The sequence below is a fragment of the Phacochoerus africanus genome, chromosome 8, assembly GCF_016906955.1.
Source record: "Phacochoerus africanus isolate WHEZ1 chromosome 8, ROS_Pafr_v1, whole genome shotgun sequence".
NCBI classification, from domain to species: Eukaryota; Metazoa; Chordata; class Mammalia; order Artiodactyla; family Suidae; genus Phacochoerus; species Phacochoerus africanus.
The window spans coordinates 131479493-131504765 of NC_062551.1; the positions used below are offsets into that span (position 1 = coordinate 131479493).

General features: G+C 37.5%; 1 protein-coding gene across 17 annotated transcripts in view; it reads right to left on the minus strand.

The window, feature by feature from the left end:
• The window catches only part of ADGRL2 (adhesion G protein-coupled receptor L2), a 193327-nt gene extending 181969 nt beyond the window's left edge, over positions 1-11358 (minus strand). For 4 of the 17 annotated variants that reach the window (XM_047794269.1, XM_047794262.1, XM_047794264.1 and 1 more), the window contains exon 1: positions 11259-11354. The gene's annotated coding sequence lies outside the window, so the exon portion shown is untranslated. Of the gene's footprint in view, positions 1-10973; positions 11080-11258 lie in introns of those variants that run through there. The other 13 variants (XM_047794258.1, XM_047794259.1, XM_047794256.1 and 10 more) reach the window with 8 other exon arrangements.
• Positions 11359-25273: the final 13915 nt, after the last annotated feature.

The following is a 25273-nucleotide window of genomic DNA, read 5'->3' on the forward strand; positions in this document are numbered from 1 at the left end:
AGAAAACATGTTGATAAAATACCACTTTCAAAAGGGAAATAATCAATTTATACTGCCTAGATTATTTTATCTCATATGCAAGCTCCCTCTACAGGTAATAACAAGGGTTAGCAAAAATATTTGAAACATGTAGGCAAGTTGTGTGCATACAGATGCAGGTCACCACTGTGTTATTATCTATTACCTAGCATTGTTCCGTCCTCCTTACCAATTATCTGATTAAAATAATTGCTCCTGAAAATCTGTGGTTCAACATGATGATTCTTGTCCCTCATCTTGGTTAAGAAGAATGCAGCTTGAGCAGGCAGGATACACAAACTTTTTCCTCAGTCACGCAAAAGCTGTCTCTCGAAATGTATTTCAAGAAACAGAAAACACTACCTTGCTTACACAGCACCAGCCTGAAATGGCAGACCACCCAAAACAAAGCTGCTCAACCCGTTTATCTGGTGCATCTTCTGATCACAAAGCAATCAAAAGCCACGTCTTAGGACTGCTTTACAGTGAAAGATAAAAAATCAATTTTAAATGACTACAGTTAAAAACTACGTTTTCCTCCTATTTAGAATAATTCACACCCTTAAACCTGAGAATATTACTTCTGAAACAAATATATTTTTACTAATCTAATACAAAAAAAAAAGGAAAAGAAACCCTGAATTGGTTTGCAAAACATTCTTTTCCCCTCCATTGTATCTTTTTCAGAATCTGTTTTAGATTTCTGTTTACACATTCTCTTTTGTCACACCCCTTTCTCCAGGTATAGAGAATAAGGTGCATCTCCGCAAGGGAGGGAAAAAGAAAAGCAAAGAACCATTTCAAAGTCTTAAGGGTAAAGTGTTGCCAAAAAAAAAAAAAAAAAAACCTGTTTCTGGACAATGATGGATGCCCCCTCCTTTAAGACTTCCCGCTTCCAATATGCATACACCACCTTTGTAATATAAGCAATGACTGTAAATTTGAGGCACATTCAGTTTCACTTATCTAAAAATGAATTCACAGGCTTATAAAAAGTGATTTTTTTAAAAAAACTAAGACCCCTATTAAACAAACAAAAATTATGAAATACATTGCTAACTTTCATGCTAAAACATTCAGAAATATCATACAGAGATATCAATCATATTTCTTTTTTCCAATGAAACAAAAAAAAATAGGGTTAATGGAAAAGGACACAAAATAAGCAGGGGTTTCAGTTAGTTTTTTACTTACGAGAAAAAAAAATTCGTTTCACTTACAGACCTGGTTTAAAACCAAAGGCAATACAAAAAGTGGCTTTCGTGAAGGCTATGGGTGACAGCATTTGCAGCAGAAAAATCAAAGCAGAGAGATGTCCCCCCATTATTCATAGAGTTATCAGAGGAAGTACCTAATAGTCAAATATTGTCCACATGACAAAGAGAACTGTGAAAAGGACAAAAACAGTTAAGTTTGTAGTTAAAAGTGACAGTATCTAGGACATCATAATTTTAGTATAATTTGTATTTGTTGGTGCATATGAAGCAAAATAAAATGTTTTAGAATTACGTCTACCTTTTTTAAAATGGAAAACAAAATAGATACAATGGACCAATTCTTCATTTTAACACATTAAGCCTTTATCAAATTCTAGGAAAATATGTGCAATCACTGGGATACAAATGCATAAGCTTACATCACCAAAACTAATGTCTCCCCAAACTGTCTTAGACATTAAACACAGAAAAGCCAAGAATTTTAAGTTTTAAAACACATCATAAGCATCCTAAGATTAAGGACACAAAGATGAGTTAAGAAAATGCTATGTAAAAAAATATGTTCTATTAATTCCTAATCAATAACCATAGTAATACACAGTTTAAAAAAATAATAGGCTTTTAAAGCAGAGGAATGAAATTTCTCCGTGGAAGGCACCAGTGTAATAAAGAAAAAACAATTCCACACAGAAATAATTTGCTTCAAAGTAAAGACACAGGGAAAATAGTTTTCAACATGATTTCTCTATGTAGTACATTGCAGTGTAGTGAAGAACTGATTAAGTAAATATAATCCACATAAAACAGAAATATTCTATCAACTCAAGACCTTTTGAAAATCTTATAGACTCACCCATTATATGAAGAACTGGCATCACAGTATTTAATGTTAAGAATAAATGATTAAAATTAGAACTCACTCCATGAACAAAACAGGTAAAATTCTTTTCCTCTCTCTACAGATAGACACTATTTACCATCCTCTACAAGAGAAAGCATTAGTTAAATGCAAGGTCACCTAGACAGCCCCAATCAGCCAAGAACCATTTTTGACAGTAATTGGGGTTAGATTATTCTGTCATCTAAATCCAGTGAAATAATCTGCTTGAGGTGGGGACTGATGTAAAAATACCTACAAAATGAGGCAAAATGTGTACAGCCAAAAATTTCATGGTCCAAAGGCAGGAAATACCTTTGAGAATAAAATAGAGATCAAACACATTATATCATTTTAAAAATCAGTTTGACAACATATATCTTAATCATTCATATTTTACATTTTAAACTTGCATGTGCACTAATTTTTAGCCCATAACTGTCAAAAGTACTGCTGTATACAAACAAACAATATAAATTCGTTAAAGTAAGTACATGGGCGTACATGATCAAAAAAAGAATTAAAGAGCATTATCTAATAATTGAAGAGGCAAAACTAAATTCTTTTTTATTAGGACTCTCACAATGTTTTTTTTTTTTTTTTTTTTTTTTTTTTTGCCACTACAATGGTTAAGTCTTTATTATTTATCCAGAAAAAGATACACGCTTGTATCTGGTTTTGTTCTAACAAAATAACATGTGTTTGAATGGATGTTAAGTCCAAAGTTAACCATCTTTTCAACCTCTCCTACCTATCATGTCCAAGAACTAATGGTTTTTATCTGTTTCTTTTTACAGATACCAGATTAAAAAAAGTTTTGAAGTTACTTCATGCACCTTAAAACAGAATTAAGATGTGGTCATGGAAGGAAACTGCTGCTTAACCTGCCTGGTTTTAAACTTCTATTTCTATTTTTATCAAAGTATTGAATTTATCCTAAACTCTCCCAAAGAATTTTCAGCTTTTTTTAAGAAGGCTTTTTTTTAAGCAGCTAATTTCAATACGGAAATTCAGAGATTAAGGTGTAATCCCGTGTGTGAATTTTAATGTTTATAATGTACTCCTCACAGATTGGAAAAATCAATGACAAGACCAACAGGGGCCCGTTTTGCTCAGCATACGTTTTTCTTGTCAGGTCGTGATTAATGCTGTGCTCTGTAGAGGGAGACATTACATCCGGGCTAAAACAGACCTAAATTTTACCCTCAGGCAGAAATCTGATTTAAACATCTCTATTTAAAGTGACATTTGTCCTCCCTTTTCAACTGGTTTCCCCAGAAATTCCAGGAAGTTGACTTCATGACCTAAAAACAGCCGGGTGGCTCTGAGTAGCAGTTGTGCCTGTTCTGCGCTTTGGGAAATCTGGGCGCCACAAGGGATCCAGGTGGTAGTAAAACAGGTGCCCAGCTATCTTCTCCGATGACTCCCATGCCACTTTACTGCTACAAGAATTTAAGATTTAGAGTTCTGTATAATCCTCAAGTAGGAATAATTTCTAATATGTTTCTTTGGCTGATAATAATCTAGCTATACCTAATGATGGACCAGGTTTCTCCTGATGGATAAAATTACATCTGGCTTTTCACTACACGGATTTGAAATACCAACTGATTACAAATTCTCGAAATCCAGAAAAGCAACCATGTCATGCAACAGTGTTCACAAAAACAAAAATGGAGGGCAAAAAGAACAAAAATGTTCACATAATGAAAGTCACCAAGTAAACAAGATGTATGCATATAAAAACAGGCACCAATATCCTTACAATGTGAAACATGGTAACTTTTGCTATTATTAAGCAATTTAGAGACTGCTGGAAGTTCCTACCAACCAAGGTAATCTAATTTCTGCTGCTTTTCAAAGTAAATTGATTTTTTTTTCCTTTTAGCGTTCTGGTAATTGAACAAATTTATACAACTGTGATGGGATTTTACTTACCACCACACAATGCATAAAATCCTTTACGAAGACAAACTATGTTACTTCATAAAACTGCATTTTTGTTGTAATTAAATAAATTGTACTTAAACTTGCTCTGTGATTCCAAAGCAATCAATAGCATTTTGCTCGAAACTGTACTTTACTTGCAGGTATTAAGCACTTGGTCCCTTCATTCCCTCTACTTTTTTTTTTTAAAGAAGGTTTTTATTTGCAAAATACAGAAATTCTTTGGTAAAATATAGTTTTTAAAAAACTGTTGTATAAGAATATACTGAAAAGTAAATCAACTATACTTCAATTAAAAAGAATATATTGGAGAGTATCTTCAAATTATTGCCTACAGTTAATCCATTATTAAAGTAACCTAAAAAGATTTTTAAGGATTTTTGGTTATTTAGGACCTTTTCTTATATGGCACAGTGAGCCACTGAAAAAAATTCCTACTTACATCAATTTAAGGGATTTTCACAATGTATAATATATTTAACAAAACCTATATACTCAACTCAAAATATCATATTGATGTCCTGAATAAAATTTAGGAATGAGATCCTAGTTATAGATACTCCTTTAAAAGTTATCACACTAGGTCAAGAAAACTGTCATTATTTTAGGATTCCAATTCCGTAATTCCAATAATTAACTATCTCTAAATTAATCCATGTCCTTAACCTTTATTTTAAGGCTTTAAAAAATAGTAACAATCACTACTTGACCAATCTTGAGTAGTAAAAATATTTTAGATAACAATCTTAATTTTTCTGATAATATCAAGTCTAATTACAGTAATATGGGTGATTAAATACTTTTCAACCTTTCAACCTTCAATCAAAAATTATTTGGAGAGATGAATATTTGGGTGGGGCTACAGACTAATTAGTGTTATGTAATAAAGTCAATTATGATTTTAATCTATCATTAAAATAGAAATGTGTTAGTCTTTCCTGAAAATAGTTACAAAACAGCTATCTATTTAGGTACTGTGAAGTAATATTTAAACAAATTACCTTAGTAACTGATACAACCAAAACAAACAAGATTTTAAGTCCCTTCCAAGTCCAGCAGCTAAAGCTGCTATTTTTAAATAGCAATCCTATGACACTAAATTCTCAAATGTCCAAAACTACATACAGTTAATCTATGCTAAACTGTGCAAGTGGTATGGGTTCTTATTAAAATGACAATAGATTTCTCTTAGGTTGGGATAAGCGTGTTTAGCCCATACCTTAGAATATAAGACTCTCTTCATCTCATACTACACTTGTCAGTAAACTCAGTGTTACTGAATATTTATTCACAAAAGTTAGGTCAAATAAATATTTTGATAGAAAATAGAGCTATAACATTTTATTACTATGGTGTGCAGATTTCTAGTTACCTCCTGACCTTCCCAACATCTCAATCTTAGCTCATATATTCCTCTATTAGTTAAGACACTAAAATATTATTTTAAAAATTCTAATGAAACACAGAAAGCTCCCATAATGATCAAATAAAGTTCTAACCCTAAGTAAATCTTAGTTTGAAAGCTCTCCTCTTGCTAATTTTAAGAAAGGAAACGCCCAGAAGCCTAGTGTTAACGTTTATGCTTATTGTGAAAATTGCAGCAATAAAAACTCCAACTGCTTGTCTTAAATTAAGATTTGCAGTACTCCATGTGAGATCTATATCTTTACATTAGTTTTTATAACATTTTGAAGTTGTGTTGTCTGCTTTGATGTTAGTCCATTAATAAAGCCAAGTCAAAAGCCTGGAAAAAATTACATTTGTTGGAAATTTTCAAGTCAAAAACTCAAGTAATTGGCTCATTCTACCCCACATGATTCAATATTCTGATCTCCCCAACTACCTGCTCCCACAGCTATCTGCATTTCTAAATTCGTTTTCTGTTACCAACACATAGTAGTAACCCACAGTGATTGAAAATGGCAGCTGAAGTGCTCCTACAATACATTAATTTTTCTCTAAGTAGTCCAACTTCGCCATCTAAATGTTGAAAAATATTCTTTACACTGCATTTTACACCTTTAGAGATTTGCTGAATCCAGGATCACCATCATATAAAATGAAGAGCAATGTTTTCAAGACAATTTTTAGATTATCACTAATAGCTCTAAAGGATAATGTGTTTTCTTTATAGCACTCTGCATTCAAAGCAGACTAGTTAACAGCAACTTAAGTGCAATAATAGCAATTACATCAATGTGGGCTTTTTTACCTAGAAAGTACTTCTTAGACAACCGAGGGATCAGATAAATAAACTATCATAAAATGAGTTCAGAGTAATTGTACATGATTTGAATGCCACTAAAAACCTCTCATCTTAATCTGAAAAAAAATCATCATCCTATTAAACTGAACACTGAAAATGTTAGGTGATTAATGATTATTTTTCCCTCCAAAACTTTTTTAGTAATTTTCACTTTTAAAAGAGAAACAAGGAATTCTGAACATGTGGTTTGTTTCTTTTTTTTTTAAAGGCCCCCTCTAATGAAGGGATATCAATTCACCTTCAAAATCCACCAACCATCAAAGGTAAAACTATAAAAAACATGAGCTTACAAATCTCCAAATGGTCCCTGAGATTCATTTTCATCTTAAAACCAGGTTTTAGGAAATCTAAAGCTAAATAAAGAAAACTAATATTTCCCCAGAAGTTGAAGATAAAAGTTCTCCCTTGACCCATCTGCTGGCCATAAAATGACCCAAATGACCCAAGAACTTGTTCTTAACCGTTTCCTCCATTCATGGATACTGAGTTGTTAAAAGGAATTCAAAGAACATACCGCTCTACAAATGTAAAAAAATATCAGCAAATACACTATGTTATATTAAGAAAAAGAAACCAACTTAAAGCTGACTTCTCGACTTTACTATGATGGATAAAATACAAAAATTTTGAGACAAAACAATCAATATTCAAATTATCTCTATATACAATTCATGAAAAATTTCAGTGTCACATGGAAACCTTTTTAATACTCAAAACTGCACTGATTTTTTAATATTACTTTAGCAAGTGTAAAATGTTAATGTATTAATTTAGCAAGTGTAAAAGCGTAAAAATGAGTGTCCCCTTATCATAAGATTTCTATTGTTTTATACACTAATTAAAAGCCTTTCTTAACCATTTTACTAATATAACAAAGTGTAGGCCCCAGAAAAGTATTAAGTTAGAAGGAAAAGTGTTCTCAACTCTCTTCCACAGAAGAGACCCCAAAGGACAGGCAACAGTGACTATCATTAAAAAAAAAAAAAAAAAAAGTCACTCTTTTTCTAGGGACAAACCATTTATCAATAGAAAATAATTGTCTTTCCATTTGCAAGGGCTCCACAGCAATAGACAATGTTTTTCACTCACATAATTACAAAATAGTAAAAGTTCAGAAACACAGCCAGAATCCACCTCCCTATTTTTACCCTTTACAATTCTCATTGCCCTTTGGGCCTCCACTTGGAAGCAAATGGAAGACAGGCTGAAGTTTTCTCAATTGAGCTGAAGCTAAGAAACCTTTGATATGCTAATAGTCCCCTTCAAACGGTAAGAATTCACACTTGCATTAATTCAAACAATTTGTGCAGAATGATGTGAAATGGCACCTCTTTTAGAGGCAAGCAACAAAAGAAGAGAATCGGAATGTCTGAAGAAACTAAACAACAGAACATTTGTTCTGCAGTATTCTCTCTATCATGCATAAATGCATTGGAGGGTGTGGAGGGACAACAAAAAGTTCCCTAACACACCTGAACAGAAGTAGATTTTCTTATAAAGGGTTTCTCAAGTATTATAAAGATACTAAGTTTAAGTTACAAAAGTTACCTTTTACCTAGGTCACGAGTTCCATCACAACTGGGAATGTTGCCAGACACCACAGAAACTATTCTATTTTTCTGCTATGGATGCAGAATGCCTCCTTAGTGCCCATCTTCTAAGATCTGCCCAAGATCAAACTTGATTTAGTAAGAGACATCCCAACAGGCAATTATTTACCAAACGGATGTGACTTTTCCTCATTGTGCAACTCGAGCAAAGAGCAAAGTCGGTGGGGCCCGTTTCAGACACAAACATTAACAGGGAAATGAACGGACCAACCACTTCTCTGTTAAATCTATGACTCTGGAAGAGAGGAGGAGTACACATATAAAGAATGCAGAAGAAAATTTAAGAGTTGGGGGCGGGGGCGGGGGCGGAGAGGAGGGGCCCAAGAACCTGGCCTTTGTAACGGGAACCATATGGTTGGTGGCTGCGGCTCAGATGCTCCCAGGCTGCCTGGAGAAGCTGCTAAACAGCCTGACACCTTTCAAGAAACAGGAGGAAAACATTTCCTCGGTCTGAATCTGAGACAACATAGTTTGCATTGGGAAGAACGGAATGAGGGGGCCAGGGGAGGGGGGAGAATAGGGGCGAGGGGTGGAGAGTCCACAGAAGGTGGGGAAAGAAGACGGACACCGCAGGACTTGTCCCTCCAACTAAGCTTTCAGAGGACAGAGTGAAGAGAGAACAAACTATACATCTATGAATAAAGACATACGTTCCTTCGCCGCCGCTCAGCGATACTTTGGCACAAAGTAAAAGCTTCCAGAGATCTCCCCTAACCCCAGCCCCGTAGTTTGGCGAAAGGAACAAACTTTCTTGATCCCAAGTGAAGGAGTCTCAAGCAGGAGTGCCTCCCACCGCTGGGGCGCTTCTGTCTCAGGGCTCGCCCTCGCCTCTCCACCAGGGGGTCGGAGGGCCCCAGCCAATCAAGGAGTCCACGACGGTCAGCCCGGGACTTTGGGGGGGGGGTTCTCCCTGGCCTCGCGCTCCCTATGGCTTTTCCTCCCGGCCGCTCCCCACGCAGCACCCCGTCCCCCGAGCCCTGCAGCCCCAGCCCAGAAGCCCACCCCCAATAACTTCGCCTTCAGGCGCAGCGCGGCCCGCTGCTGCCCTCTCACTGCGGGTGCGGGAGGCACTCGGCCTCCCCGGGGCCCGCCGCCCGCCCCGCCGGGCCGCCCCTAATCTTTGCCAGCCCCGGTGCCGGCCGGGCCACATCTGGCTGTGCTTTGCTGTCATCCTCGCCTCTCCACACCATCTAACCACCGACGAGCAGAAACAACCACCCGCAACAACTCGTCCCACCCGCCCCACTTCCACCAAACACACACACACCGTCACCGTCCACTTGCCCTGAACTCGCTGCCAGCGCTCGGCCTCCGGCTCCACTCACAGCCCGGGACAGCTCTGCAGGCAGGCGGGGCGGGGGACAGGGGCGCACTCCCCGCCTGGCCTCCTGCCCCGCGGCCCCGCTGAAAGCGCGCCCCACCTTCCCTCCCTCCCCAGACAGGCTGGGAAAGGGCGAACGGCACCTTCTCACCCAGGCTTTCAGTAAATCAAAAAATGCCGAACCCCATCCTTACAAATACCTCCCTCCGAGTCCCCTGCAACTAGAGTGAAGCCTGGAGAGCTTCACGATACTCGCAGGGCGAAGCAGCGGGCTGGACGGGAAGGGGGAGTCCTGCGGATCGATTTCCGAGGAGAGGAGGGGGAGCAAGTTGGGGGGGGGGGGACAGCTCCGGGTCGCCTGGGTCTTCCCCTCGACCCAGCTGAACAGAAACAAACAGTCAAGCCCCAACTGGCCAGAGGCTCCCTCCACCTCCAGCATCCACCCCCAGGCGGGAGGCGCAAAGCAAACAGGTCTCCGAAGCCCAGCACAGAGGCACATTGTTCGCTCCCGCGACTCTTACCTCGGTCGGCGAGCGCGCCCCGGGGGCGGGCCGTCTGGCGCGGGGAGAAGCGCCAAGGGCAGCGGCCACCTCGGCCGGCGAGGGCCGAGGCCGGCCGTGAGCGGGTCGCCGAGTCCCTGCAGGAGGCAGCGCCGTGGCTCGCCCGCCGGATACTGCGCCGCAGCTCGGCGCGTCCTCCTGCTTGGCCGCCGCTGCCTCCTCCAGCCAAGCAGCCAGCGCCGGGCGGCTCCTGGGGTTAGGTCAACATTTTCCCGCAGTTGCCCGCACGCCGCTCCGCGAGAGGTTCTTTTACACGCGAGTCCGCACCCCCTCGACCGCACACTCCCTCGCAAAGAGAAGAAATGCGGGAAGCGGAGCGAAAGGGGTGGCTGAGGCAAAAGCCCAACAGAGGTGCGCAGACTTAGGAGTCCCTTTCGAGCGGCGGCCGCGGGAGGGGCGGGCCGACGCCGGCGGCGCGAGGCCAACTCAGTTCTTCCGGAGAAGCCCCTCAGCCCGCCGTCCGCGCCGGGAGGGCTGGCATCCCTTGGGCCAACCCTGCGGCCTGGGGCGGGAAACGGCAGCGGCCCCCTCCTCACATGTCGGGTCTCCTGACCAAGGCTGAGCGGTGGCCGCTGCCCCGCGAATGGAGGAAGGCAACGATCGGGGCTCGGGGAAGCGGGGAGGTGCAGGGACGAGCCACTGCAACGCACAGTAAATGAGAGGAGGTGCCCCCCCCCCCGCGCCCCAACGATCCCAAGGAATTCTCCGGTAAGCTCCCGATTTCGCTCCGGTACCTCTACGTGTGTGTGTGTGTGTGTGTGTGTGTGTGTGTATGTGTGTGCGGAGAGAGTGAGAGGGAGAGAGAGCTAGAGAGACGGGGGAGTGCGAAGTCCTGACACAGACTCTCCGCAAGGTCTGAACTGGAGTCACCTCCAGCCTCCTCCTCCTCCTCCTCCCCACTTCCCCACCCTCGCGAGTTCGGCTAATCATATAAACATATTAGCGTGTACGGCCGCAAAGGACAAATCTCTCCCTCCCGATTTTTTTAGCAAGAGGCTCAGGCAAACTCCAAAGTAGATTACGAGCAGCTAAGTACAAAACGTGGAGCAGATCATCTCTAACTCATTGCCACCCAATGGCCATTTTCCACTCCATTTGAGCAGCGGCGGCGGCAGCGCACCAGAGCCAGGGGGAGGGGAACGAAAGGGGACACTTACGGGCTCGAGCTGTTCGGGTGGCTGTGGCGGTGGCCCAGCAGCCGCCCGAGAACAGGCCGGCCCCGGCTCCGCCGGCGGGGCGGCTGCAGGGCTGTCCGGGCGGCGGAGGCGGCGGCGACAAGGGACGCGCGCGCACCGCCGCGGAACGCGCGCCGGAGGCGGCCTGCGCTGACGGGCGCCCCTCCTCTCTCTCCCCCATCGTCTCCCCCTACAACACACCCGGATCCCCGGGCTCTACCGCCGGCCCCCCGCGTCCATACACACCCATTCCATCCCGACCCCTACCTTCCCAAACTCCACTCACTGCGCGCTCGGTCCCCCGCGCGCTCCACCGGCGCGCGCTCTCCATCCTGTCCACACACACGCACTTTAAAAACATTTATTTTATTTCTGGAACGGGGTGAAGGGTATTTGGAGAGCCGGGAGCTCCGGCCTCGGAGGCGGGGCACAGGGGGCTGGCCCGGCTCGGGGCCCCCGCCCCTCTTCCCTCCAGGCTCAGGAGCTCGCTCCTCGCCTGCACTTCGTAGAGGCGCCCAGGATGCGTCTTTTACCCACCCCGTCTCCAGGTTTTCTCTTTTCTCCACACAGCTAGCCAGAGGCCCCGAAACTTTTAGTTTCCGCGGCCCTCCTTTTGTGTGACTGCTCGCTAGAGAAAGAACGTCTGTTCGCCTCGGCTGCCTCCGTCCGGCTGCGGCGCGCCGGGGACGCTCCAGGGTTAATGCGTCTTTGATACCTGAGATTTCCGGCGGGCTCGTTAATGAAAGTTACATTTTTTGAAATTGCGATGACTTTGTCTTTGTAGTTACAGAGAGTCAGCCAAACTTTGACTTTATTGACTATATTTCACAAGAGCGTTTTGTTTGTTTTTGATTAAACCCACCAGGATAAGCAAAGGAAGGAAAGGAGACTACAAGGCTCTTTACTTGCAAGTGCATTCATCGTGCTGTTTAGGTCTGTTTCCCTCATTTCCTTACATTGAAACTGTTTTTGCTCTTGTCCTCTGACCACACTTCCTTGCACTTCTCTGTTGTTAGTGTCAGCAAACAGCCAGGCAGTGCCAACGATGGACCCAAACTGAAGAGAAAAGATCACGATGGAGCAAATCATGCTTGAAAAAATGTTTAAAAACCAGTTAAGTGTCCTTTGCATACGAATAAAATCAAACCTGTTTTTTTTTTTTTAATTACAAAATTTCTGAGTTGAAAGTGACTACGTTTCAGATGTATTTCTAAATCACTTGTTTATACTAATAAATGCAGACATCAATTAAAGAAGCATGTTTGCATTGGTTTTCGAGAAAAACTGATTCTCCAAGATTTAAAATCTCTAGAAAATAGGTTGAAACTTGAGCTTCTTTGCTTTCAGAAACATGTACTTTTTCTTGCTGTGGGTATGTTGCAGTCATCATACTTCAGAAATCATTTCAAACAACAATGTTATTAAAATGTCAACAGCAAATTGTTCAAAAGACATGAAGACTCTAAATACCTATACTTTGCCACAAAGCCAGATATTTGTAGTATAAAAGTAAATCCAGTATTTGTCAAATTTCCTCTCAACTTGCAAAAAAATCAAGTTAAAAGTACATATGTGCGAATAAATGAAACATGCTCTTTTAGTTAATTCATTATAATTCTCATATTCAAACAAGAATCCTTGATGATCAAATGTTTTTCTACTTAATGTATTGATGTTTAAATATTTTAACCAATCCAAAAGATAAGAGGAGCCACAGAGAGCTTTGGTGACATAAACTACATAAACACTTCCACTTTGGATTTCTTAAATAACATAATTCAAATATTATCAATGCAGTAAATAAACTAGTCTGGGAAAAAAAAACCCACTTATGCAGCCTGGTGTGAAACCGTATTCTGTTTTTACATCTGTCAAAATTTATTCATACAACAGATCTACCTAGGAAAATTAAATCAGGCTTCTTTAAAGCAGTTGGAAAGGAGGCAGAATTATGGAATTCTCAGACCTAATATATATCACAGTCTCCTTTGGAATTTAAAATTATTTTACTCAAGATCGTAAACCGAAATATGGCAAACAAATAATGATTTGCATTTACCGAAAAATTTTAGTCCTTCCTTTTTTCATCTTTGAAGGTTTTTCATTCATGTAGGCACAATTTACAAGAAGCCCCAATGAGTTCATAGATCAGTCTAATTCTGTTTTCTTTGGGGAGGCAAAACTTGGGCTGAAGTTTTTACTTAGTAAGCGTAGTAAGTAATCAATAGAAAATTTTGCCTAAATTAAGCTGCTCCTATTTTGGCTTATTTGCATATTTATTTAACTCTCTCAGAAAGAATCTCAGGAAGAACCTATTGTCTACATTTCTTAGGTCTGAAGTTCTTTGATGCTCAGGACATAAGTGAGTCATTCTGTACTGTTTCTAAAGAGACTACAAAAAAGGAGGATGCATGGAAGGGGGAAGAAATTGTCGGAAGTGGGTTAAAGCTATAGGGAGTGGGAAATGCCTCACAACAGATTTTTAATTTTAATTTAATAGGATGTAGAGTTCAAAGTGCTCAATACTTTTTTCCTGAGAATATAGTAAGTTTGATGTTTTTAAAATTACATCAAAATGTATTCCTTCTCTAGCATAATGTTTTAAATATTAAAGAATTTTTAATTCTTTCCTTGCAGTTTACACATCATTATGCCTCAACCTCTTTGTATCCACAAAGAATTGAAGCAGAGCTTTTAATTGCATTGATATATTTAAGATTAAGCTGTTAGCCACAAACCTGCCATTACAAAGGAACATTTAAATGACACACACACATCCAGAAAACATAATTTGCCTGACACTTCATGACAATTCAAAACATAATTTATAACAATACAGGTGTTATGGTAGGAAAAAAAATGAAATGAGAAGTTTAATAATGTCTGCAGATGTTAGCCTGCTAAGGGGAGATGGAGTATGTTGTGCATTCCCTACAATCCAATCAATTTAACTATTCAGTCTGTATTATTATTTAAGTAATGGCAAAATCATTGACTTCTTCATAATGCTTGCTAATTGTTTTTAAAAATAAATTCTCCAAAGGACAAAGGAAACACCCATTTCCATTTGTTTTATGTTAAATCAACATCTAACCACTCATGGTGATTTCATTCAAAGAAAACAGAAGGAACTCATTAGCTTATGTGGTTTGAGAGATTGATGGGCTTCAAACATTTTAACCATACATGTTTTTTCCAACTGTAGAAACTCATGTTTTTAATTTAAGCATCTTTAAGAAACTAAAAATTATTTTATTCAATGGGTTCACATATTCCTGATACAGAAATTATGCTAATTTTTAAAGCTATTTACCATCCAGGCGACTTTGTTTAGAGCGAAGTGATAAGGTACTTGTCAAAATACAAGTGTGAAAAACAATAGTATGGGACTAATGTAAAGAATCTGAAAAGGCATGAAAATGGGCATGGTTGCAAAATATTGTGATTAGCATAAGCCAAGAGAACACAGTGAGTAACTGCTTCAGTGCCCCATTCTCACAAAATTTGCTGTAGATAAGCCCATTCCCAAGGGGCTACATGGGGTAGACTGGAGTGTGGCAGGGAGAAGATCCAGGTCTGGATTAGTGGTCTTGATTCAGGCCAAAAATTGTGTGAAGTTTAAGCTACATGCTGTAGAGAACAACTAATGAGGATAGGTTGTATGCATCATTTTTGCCGGTGACAAGGGCTCTGTGAGTGTTCTAAAATAAAATAAACAAAAAGCATATAAAACTGGTCTGGTTGCTAATAGAGAAATAGAAATAAAATTAGCTAGATTTCATCCTAAACTTTGTTCCCTTTTCTTCATCGTTACTGTTCAATGATGCTTAGTGCTGAAACTAGTTTAACCTACTCTAGAAAATAAGTTATTAAAGCGCTAGAGCAGATCAAAGCAATATGTGAATACCAAACTTAACTAGAACTGGTTGAAAGTTCCTAGTTTTGTTTTTCGTTTTAGCTTTGCCGTGCATGTAGGCTGAAAAGAAATCAAAACTCATTTTCCACGAGAGCAGAAACATATGAAAGCATTTGGCAGAGCCAATAAGTTTTTAACTATTCTCTAGGCTCTCTCCACACTGAGTAAATCTTGGTCCAAGAAGGCCAAACTCTATATAAAATGTAGATATGCGGTCTCCAAAAATAAAGACAGTTTAAACTATATTATAAATATGATTATGGTGTCCTGTGCTTAATGATATTATTTAGAAGTATATAATCACATATACTATTACATACCTATCATTTTGTAATTAATATTTCTTAAAAATATCCACCAAAACAACTGATATCGTCACTCTTTCTGTGCACTTGGAGTGTTTATATATGTCTAATTGTGTATTAAGGATACACAATCTTTATACCATTGTGATAACTCAAAAGTAAGCAAGTTGAAAAAGATATCCCTTATAATCATTGCCCCACCGGGTCTTTAAACAACTCAAAGTTAGTCTTTCTTTCCCATAGATTGTTCCCATAACTGTTGGGTAATCTCTGCACCTTGAGGATTTTCTATAATCATGTTTTATAGATATTCAATCAGTATTTCTGTCAAACTCAGGAGTGTAACTATAAGAACACTCATTTTATACAAAGCTGACTATGACTTCTTATAATAAGTATTTTTTTATCATAAATACTCATAATCAAATGTTTTCTTATTAAAGTATATAGTTTAAGGAGTTCCCATGCAGCACAGCAGGTTAAGGGTCCAGCTGGAGACGCTGCTATGGCACGGGTTTGATCCCTGGCCCGAGAACTTCCACATGCCACGGCACAATCAAAAAAAGGAAAAAAAAAAAGTATGCAGTTTAAATTTAAATTTTTATTTATTTATTTATTTAGTCTTCTTTAGGGCCACACCCGCAGCATATGGAAGTTCCCAAGCTAGGGATTGAGTCAGAGCTATAGCTGCTGGCCTTCACCACAGCCACAACAACAGGATGCGAGATCCGGGATCTGAGCTGTGTCTGCAACCTACACCACATCTCACGGCAATGCCGGATCCTTAACCCACCGAACAAGGTCAGGGATCAAACCTGCGTCCTTGTGGATGCTAGTCAGATTTGTTTCCACTTAGCCACTACAGGAACTCCAAAACAATGTGGTTTAAAAATGGGCCTCCTCATCCTTTTTTTTTTTTTAATATATGCAAACCTTTGTCAACAATACATCTGAAATTTTTTAAACTTTAAAGAAATTGTTGAACGAAGAGCCACCTAAAATCACCATTTTTTGTTTTAAATATAAAACATTTGAGTGGGCATTTGTTGGTAAGGCAACATGCACTGGATGAGAACAAAAGCAAGGCAGTGGTTAATAGTAGAGGCAACTTCACTTTGACTGAATCTAAATCCTCAAAGATAACCAAATAGCAATTTCACAGAAGTCTAAATTGAATTTTTAGTGCCTCTGAGAATATGACTTTGATTATTCATGTCATAGTTCATTGTAGCACGGCAAAACTTGCAAAAGGCTTTTAAGAGTCAGGAAACAAACTCACAAATGCCCTCTTTGCATTTTAGAAAGTGACTCAAAGATAAAATTATATAACAGATCTAATATTTCATATTAGACTACATTAAAGTTATCTTAATGATACAGCATAAAATAATAATTATAATATGTAATTATAGAATTTTTTGGTTTTTTAAAACAATGGTTTTGTTTCAGTTTTGAAAATATTTGATAATCTAAAATTGTGTAACATGTTTGATCTTGACTTTTTGATTTTTCTGATTATATATATTAGCTGTAACCAACATTATTCATTATTTTGTTCTCTAATATGATGATTATTTTTTAATTCCACTTTTTTATTTTTAAAAAAGTTTTGTATATATTTTAAGAAAAATAAATTTGAGCATGTGGAAACTTAACAATTTGGAAAGATTTTTGTTCTAAACTTTTTTTCTAGTTCTCATCTAGTTTCTTGATAGGATAATCGAATGTTGCCATCTCTACTTTTGAGAATAATTCAAATCTTTAAAATTAAGTTTTCAGCTTATTGCAACTCTTTACAATGCATTCTTAAATTCACTATGAAACCAATCACTAGGTCCCAGACCAAACAATGATGTAATAGGCATATGTTTTTCTGATAAATAACAATGCATTAGAATCTTTTATTTTTTTTAATTAGCATCCAAATTTAGAACCATACTAAAATGTCATCTGTACCGCAAAGGAGTACTGAATGATTTGGTAGTGATAAAGTTCTGTTGAGTAATATTCAATGTAAAATTTTTGGCTTAGGTTAAACAATAAATACACACAATAGGCGTTCCCACTGTGGTGCAGTGGGTTAAGAATCTGACTGTAGCAGCTCCCAGTAGCTGCAGAGGTGCAGGCAGGTTCAATCCCCGGCTCAGGGCAGTGGGTGGAAGGAACCTCGTTCCCGTTCCCGCAGGTGGGGCGTAGGTTGCATTAGAAAGAAGTGGCCAAACCATCACTGGATGATATATTCTTTAAGTGATTTGATTCAGTGATGGAGATGTGTTGCACTGAACAATCCACACTCTTATCCAACTGTCCTGGTTACCAAAACCACACATCTACAATATAACTAAAAAGGAGTATTAGTGCATTAAAAGAGTGTTCCCCTTCATTATGGGAATGTAAATTATGACACCAATTTAATTAGTACTATGTCTTTACTACCCGAATTTAATGACCCAAATTCAAACCATCTATATTTCACTGTTCGGGCAATGTAGAATACACTGCAAGAAAAACTAATTTCCTGTTTATTATCTAATGATAATTGAAATACAATAATATGCTTTGTTATTGCTATATATGAAGAGGTAGCATGTCTCAAGGAAAGAGATCATGAAAAAATTTATAGTTTATTAAAATAAAATCAAAGAAAAGCTGAATGTATCAAAACAAAATCAGAGAAAAGAATGCTAGCTGTAAAATGTAAATGTTTGAGAAGTCCAAGAATGTAAACTATTTTTAAGTAATATGGATCCCAGAAGACTATCATATATCATTTAAAAAATAAACTTATGGGTAATCAAATAAAGAATATGAAAAATATTTTTTAAAATGAATTTTGACATTTCATATAATTATTCAGCATTTACTTTCTCCACAGTGCCCTACTGCAAAATCATTTTATATATGATATATATAAATCAAAGAAATTTATGCAGGTATAGATTTGTGGTAATAATGCAGGCCTGTTTATATTGACTATTTCTGTACAGGAGGAAATCATGTAATGTTGAAAATAGATACTAAATTGCATCTTCAGAAAACTCTTTTGTTAAGTAAATTTATAGCTTATCAAAATTTGGAGGTAAAATGTTACACCTTATCACTGAGGGAAGTCTTCTTTGCCTCACTTTTCCAGTTAATGAAAGAAGTGTTTAAATACTCTGCAGTTAGATTATTAACTTCTACAAAACTGAAACAGATGTGCGTCTTAGTATGCCATTAAATTTATGATTTACATAGAACCCTTACATAGAGCTGAGCAGAGGCCAATGATTCTAATTTGCTCTAGATTTACAATAACCTGATCTGGTTTTTGTAAGTATTGAAACACTTTAAACAAAATTAGAAAGCAGTTGTGCTTTCTGTGATTAAAGATGCAATTCCCTTTGGAGTAATGAGAAAACTTAGAACATGTTTCTTTCTTTATGGATGTTTCTATTATAAACACGAGTGCTATACATTATATATTTTTGTTACTATGATTTCCTTGTTTTTAATTATAAAATAAACCAATTGAATTTCACTGGAGTCTCAAATTGAAACTATGCCAAAATTTAGCTGAAGAATGTGTACTAAGCTTCATAAAAATCCTTAAAATTTTTCCCAGGGTCTCAAGGTCTTGTTATACAAATACTAGTTCCATAATTTTCTAGAGCAAAATATCTTTGTGATCAAGACCCCCACAGCAAAAAGATTTGAGTGCTAAATACATTTCAAGCCCTAGAAAATGGCATATATAAAATTGTTCAAGACTAATGATTACTGGATTCATATAAATTATAAAGAGAAAAAAGTTGTTTATATCATTATACAAATAATAACATTTATAGCACTATTACTTAAACCTCTTTCTACTTTGCTCGGTAAATACCCCAAATATCAAATCTATAAAAATACTTTAAACACTGTGAATAGTTTTCTTAAAAATCAGTCAGAAATGTTGGTATAAATATCATTGTAAGCATTTGTGTGTATATTTGTTTACAGAAAATAAGTACATGGGAAAGTATTAATTCATTAAAAGTTTATCTCTCATAAAACCTTTATTAGCCCTTGAAGTCTTTGCCACTTCATATAAAATGATTTATCTTTTGAATAACAAGGTTCCATTAATCTGTTTGACAAAGGAATTTTTAAATCATTTAAATAATTTATTGGAATGAATTATTTAAATTATGTAAAATATATATATATGCACATGTATATGTGTATATATATATATATATATATATATATATGTCTATATCTTTGTGTTCTGGTGCAATATCACAGAAGAAATACAAAGTAGAAATCAGAATACATCGTCCTTGACACCACGGGTGTGACTTGGTGTTGCTGCTGATGTGTTCTTTGATCACCCACTGTTTGCATAAGAACCCCTGTTAAAGGGCCATTTGTGCTACATTTGGCACAACAGGGTAATTTAATGTCAGAAAAACATGCACGTCATTTGCTATATTCATTTTTAATTTTGCATTTTTACTGAGATCGTAGACTGACATATTTTTCAACATGTAAAGATAATAAAGGCAATTATTCACCACTAAGAAAACCTGCCTTCCTCAATTCAGTACTATAGGTGCTACTGGAAAGTGGTAAACATACTCCCTCCCTAGAGAAATAAATCATCTGTGGAAACAAAAGGCAAACACACATGGAAAATAAAAAAAGAATATACACAAAACTTCATAAGCAAATACACAAAACTAATTAGGACTAGAGACTTATATAATATGTTTAATATGCATGGCATTTGGGAATTTTAACTATATACTATTTTTTCAGAGATTATTACTTCACAAAATTTTCTCTCAGATAGATCTTATTATGTTTTCCCCTAAAGATGCATTTTTACTTATAAAAATAATAAAACCATTGAATTTTTCCACAACGTCAGTGAGATTATGGAAAAAATTAATGATGATTTCTCATCAATTTCATTTTTAAACAAGAAGCTTTCACTCAAGTATCTCCTACAGCCATAAGCTGTGGTGCAGTTCGCAGACAAGGCTCAGATCCCCATATCTGTGGCTCTGGCATAGGTCGGGAGCTGGAGCTCCGATTAAACCCCTAGCCTAGGCCCTAAAAAAAAAAGACAGAAAGACAAAAAAAAAGTATCTTCTACATATAACAAACTTGTATACACACACACACACACACACACACACACACACACACGTTGTTTTTATCTTCTAAGTCACCTTTCTTTTGGACACTCCATCCAGTTTTTCCTTTGCAGCACTGTTCCCCTCTCTGTTACACTAGGTTTTGGTGGGTTCATTTGGGTTTTACTTTAGTTTTGTGACCCATCCTTTCAACAAATTTCTTTTAACTTGGACTTACCAGGAGCTACTAACTTTATTCATATGAAAATCTCAGTCTATGCTTGCGACGTGTAATACGATTTGAAGTCTGTCTTTGCCAGTTCTTCTCCCACTTGTCCACCATCCATAAACCCAGCTGTAACACTATACTGTTTTATACCCAGTACTCACAATCCTCAGATGTTGGTAAGGAGGGTTGAGAATCCCTCAGCAGTCTCATAAAACTTTGAGAGTTCCTGATATACCACAGTAGCATCAGGAACCCATAGGTAGATGGTAGTCTTTTAAAAGTTCATTAAATGCCCCCAAACTCCTTTCTGGAACTTCCTCTCTGGAAGCACCTTCCTCCCTACCCATATTCTTGTATCTAGAAATGTAAATAGACACCCAAATATCTCCAAGTCATATGATTCATGAAGTAACATTACAGTTTAAAATGGCATACATCAATCAGATGAAGTAATTTTTTTTAACTCCTTCACCTACTCTCAGGTTTTTGAAGAATAGTGGCTTCTTTATTGTCTAGCAAAGGGCCTGAGCTATAGTTGGTTAGCAGTGACAATACCGGATCCTTAACCCACTGTGCCACAAGAGAACTCCTCTACTGACACTTGAAATATTATTTCTTTTTGTTTACATGCCTGTTTTTTCTTTTAATTTTCCAAGATATAGTAGTACAGTACTTTGCCATCTAAGAAAATCATACTGAAAATGATTTTGTCTTTCTTTGATGACATGGAATTTTTTAGTGTTGAAGGACCATCAAGATGAACATTGATTAGCATAACACTTATTACACAGCACTGTATATTACAGATTTACTCCTCCCCCAGTAGACACTAAGCTGCTTAAAATCTTATTAAGTTACATGCCCAGATTTTAGACAGCATATAATAGAGGTCCCAGATTGCTAACCTGTATAAAATCTACCCAATGAAGGTAATTTATTAGCCCTATTGATGTTGGGCCACACTGTGTTTTGTTTCTGTTTGTTTTTAATCTACTTTTTGGCAACTTTAAATTAGGAGGCATCAATTAAAATATGGATTTCTAGGTTCTGGAAAAAAAAAAAAGGATAGATCCTGCAATCTTTGGCCTCATAACAATATTCTGGCAAAAGAATCTTTCCCTTTTCAACAAAACGTGCGCTATTGGACTCCCAACATTTTCCAACAGCACCCCCCGACACATTTTTTTGCTTTTTAGGGCCGCACCTGCAGCATATGGAAGTTCCCAGGCTAGGGGTCAAATTGGAGCTACACCTGCTGGCCTATGCCACAGCCACAGAAAAGCCAGATCCAAGCCACGTCTGCAACCTACAACACAGCTTATGGCAATACCAGATCCACAAACCACTGAGCAAGGCCAGGGATGGAACATGCATCCTCATGGATACTAGTTGGACCTATTTCCACTGTGCCATGACGGAACTCCTCCAACACTCTTTATTATCTGTGGGATTGATGTACACACTACTATATATGGAATGGATGAGTAACAAGGACCCACTGTATAGCACAGGGAAATCTATTCAATACTCTGTGGGAAAAGAATCTGAAAGGAATGGATATATGCATAGGTATAATTGAGTCACGTTGCTGTATACCTGAAACTAACAATATTGTAAGCCAAGTATAAAATAAAAATTCATTTAAAAAAACTCCAGTATCATAAAAAAAAAAACAAGGCAATATCTTCTGCCACAAGTCACCCAATTTATGATAATGCTTTGTGTTCTACTTTGACAATGGAATTAAAAGAAAGTGAAATGTATCTTCACCTATATCTCTTTAAAGTGGGAAATGCAAAGATAGATCAAGAAAACTACATTTCACCCAACTGCCCTTCACTCACTTTTTCTTCCTGGCCTCTGTAAATATATATATTTTTTTTTGGCTGAATCCATATCATACAGAAATTCCTGGGCCAGGGATCAAACCCTTGCCATGGCAGTAATAAAACCGACTCTTAACCTGCTAGGCAAATAGGGAACTCCTTTTTCTTTTTTTGTAAATATTTTAATTTTTAAGTTCCAGTGACAAGCAATTTATATGTGAATTATACTGTTAATATACAGTAAATGATATGAAGGAATGTATTAAATAGTAGTAATAATGCTTTTCTCTGTTCAGATGATTTACATATATACTAACTCACTGGGGACTTAGTACATAACTCGATAATTAAGTTATAGTGTCCCCCTTATTCTTAGTAATTCACTCATTCCTCTCTACTTATATTCATATTTCACAGTTTTCTTGGAGTTCCTGTTGTGGCGCAATGGAAAAGAATCCGACTAGGAACCATGAGGTTGTGAGTTCCATCCCTGGCCTTGCTCAGTGGGTTAAGGATCTGGCTTTGCTGTGAGCTGTGGTGTAGGTCGCAGACGTGGCTCCAATCCTGTGTTGCTGTGGCTCTGGTGTAGGCTGGCAGCTGTAGCTCTGATTGGACCCCTTGCCTGAGAACCACCATGTGCTGGGGGTGTGACCCTTAAAGCAAAAAAAAAAAAAACAAAAAATACACCAAACAGTTTTCTCCTTTTCTCCCCACTTGAAACCACTTTCCACCACTTTTTAGTCTTGCACTTTCTTTTCTTTCTGAGACCTATTCAGTTTCCCTACATAGAAAGTTACCTTAGCAGTAACAAATGATGATTTTGATTCTTCAGTCTTACCTAATATCTCAAGTATAGTTCACCCAGAGAGGACAAATGAAAGGAACCAGTCTTTTTCAACCAAACAAATAGAAGCAAATGCCCTTTTAAGGATTAATACATATAGTTTAAAAGACTTATTTGTTAAACAAATAATTAAGACATGCTCATTTAGCAGAAATAGTTAAGTACAAAATGTTTTCAGGCAAACAAGCTAAGCCTTTACTAAAAAATTACTAGAAGAAATTGATGGCCTCAGATATGTTCAAAAAATATTTTCTTAAGATTATAATTTTCAAAGGAGACTTAGAATTGAGATTATCTACTGACCCTGAGTTAAACATTTTTTTAGTGCTGCAAGTATTATTAGTATTATTAGTAGCAGTAATTTTATGTTTTATATTTTTATATACAAATTTTTATTATCATTATAGGTTAAAACATCTTCCCATGGAATGTAACTCTATTTTATTCATATAAGTATGCCAACTAGAAAATACGATCATAATGAATTACTCCACAAAATGAGAATCACTCATATTAAACATACTAGTATTTAAAAGTTCTTATAAATTATAATTTGTACCAGTTAAAAATCCCAAGTAATTATACTTTCTGAAAAGACCCTTTGAACTTACTGTAGAAGTATTATTGAAATACTGCTCTCCTCTATTTAACAGTTTTACAAAAAAAAAAATCGACTGTTCTTTTCTTAAATCACACAAACACCTGCCTACCTTTTTATTATTTTATTAAAGAACTGTCTAAGCAGCTTCACCGTTAAAACTTTATTAGGACAATTACATCTGTCAGTTGCTGGGATAGACATTATTTAAAAGGAAATCATCACTAATCACTTCCTGTGCAACCTAGAAACCAACATCAGCATATATAATAGAATCCCCTATATATTTTAAGTTTTCTTTTTTTTTTCCCCACTATCAAGGCTCTTCTAAGTGACAAAAACACAATTGAGCTTCTCAGTAATTATAGTAATATTTTTCAAAAATTTTGTTTTTTCTCCCATTTCACTTTTCCTACCAAATTGTAAGATAAAAGATATAGTCAATTCATAAAATTGGGTAATAAACTTGGCCAATTATTCTGTCCACACTAAAAAGTATGAAACATTTTTATATTATTTTTGACTTTCAGCAGAATACATACATCGAAAAGTGGAATTTCTTTCCTTAATGCTTAAAAACATTCCATGAAGCTATACCTAGTGAAATCATTTATATTCACTTCTTACTTAAAATTTTGCAATTTGGTACACTCTAGAATTTAGTAAATACCATTTTAAATCACTTTGCTCTGCAAAAGTTTTTGAAACATCACCACTGAAGCACTTGATACATCCTTTCAAAAAAGCCACATTTAAAAAAAATAAAACTATATTGAAGATCAACCTTCTCTCTTACCTTGAAAAAGATACGAATAGGGCCTTATAAAGTAAAGTGTAAATTCAGTTAACTTTGGTTAATGCGAATTTTAAGATGTTCTTTAAAAACAAAAAAAGTTTTCAGAAAAGTAAGGTACGTTAAAAGATTAGAATTTGGACCAGACCACCTGGGTTCAGCTCTCTGCTCCACAGGATTTCAAGCTGTGTGTCCTTGTGCATGTTACAGAAGCTCATCTTTAAATTAACTGTTTCTTTTCTTTTTTCTTTTTTTTAGGACTACACTGATGACATATGGAGGTTCCCAGGCTAGGGAACTGGAGCTGTAGCTGCCGGCCTATGCCACAGCCACAGCAATACCAGATCCCAGCAGCATCTGCGACCTACACCACAGCTCATGGTAACACTGGATCCTTAACCCACTGAGCAAGGCCAGGGATCAAACCCTCAACCTCATGGTTCCTAGCCAGATTGTTTCTACTGTGCCACGACAGGAACTCCTAAATGTTTATTTTCTTTCCTCATTTGTAAAATGAGAATAATAATTATATGTATTTCATTGTGTTGTTGCAAGGGTTATAGGAGTTAATACGGGTAGTACCTGGTACATAGTAAGTAGGTCCCCAAATATTTGCTATTATTTTCGTATTATCAATACTATAAGACAGTTTAAGCTACAGAAACACTT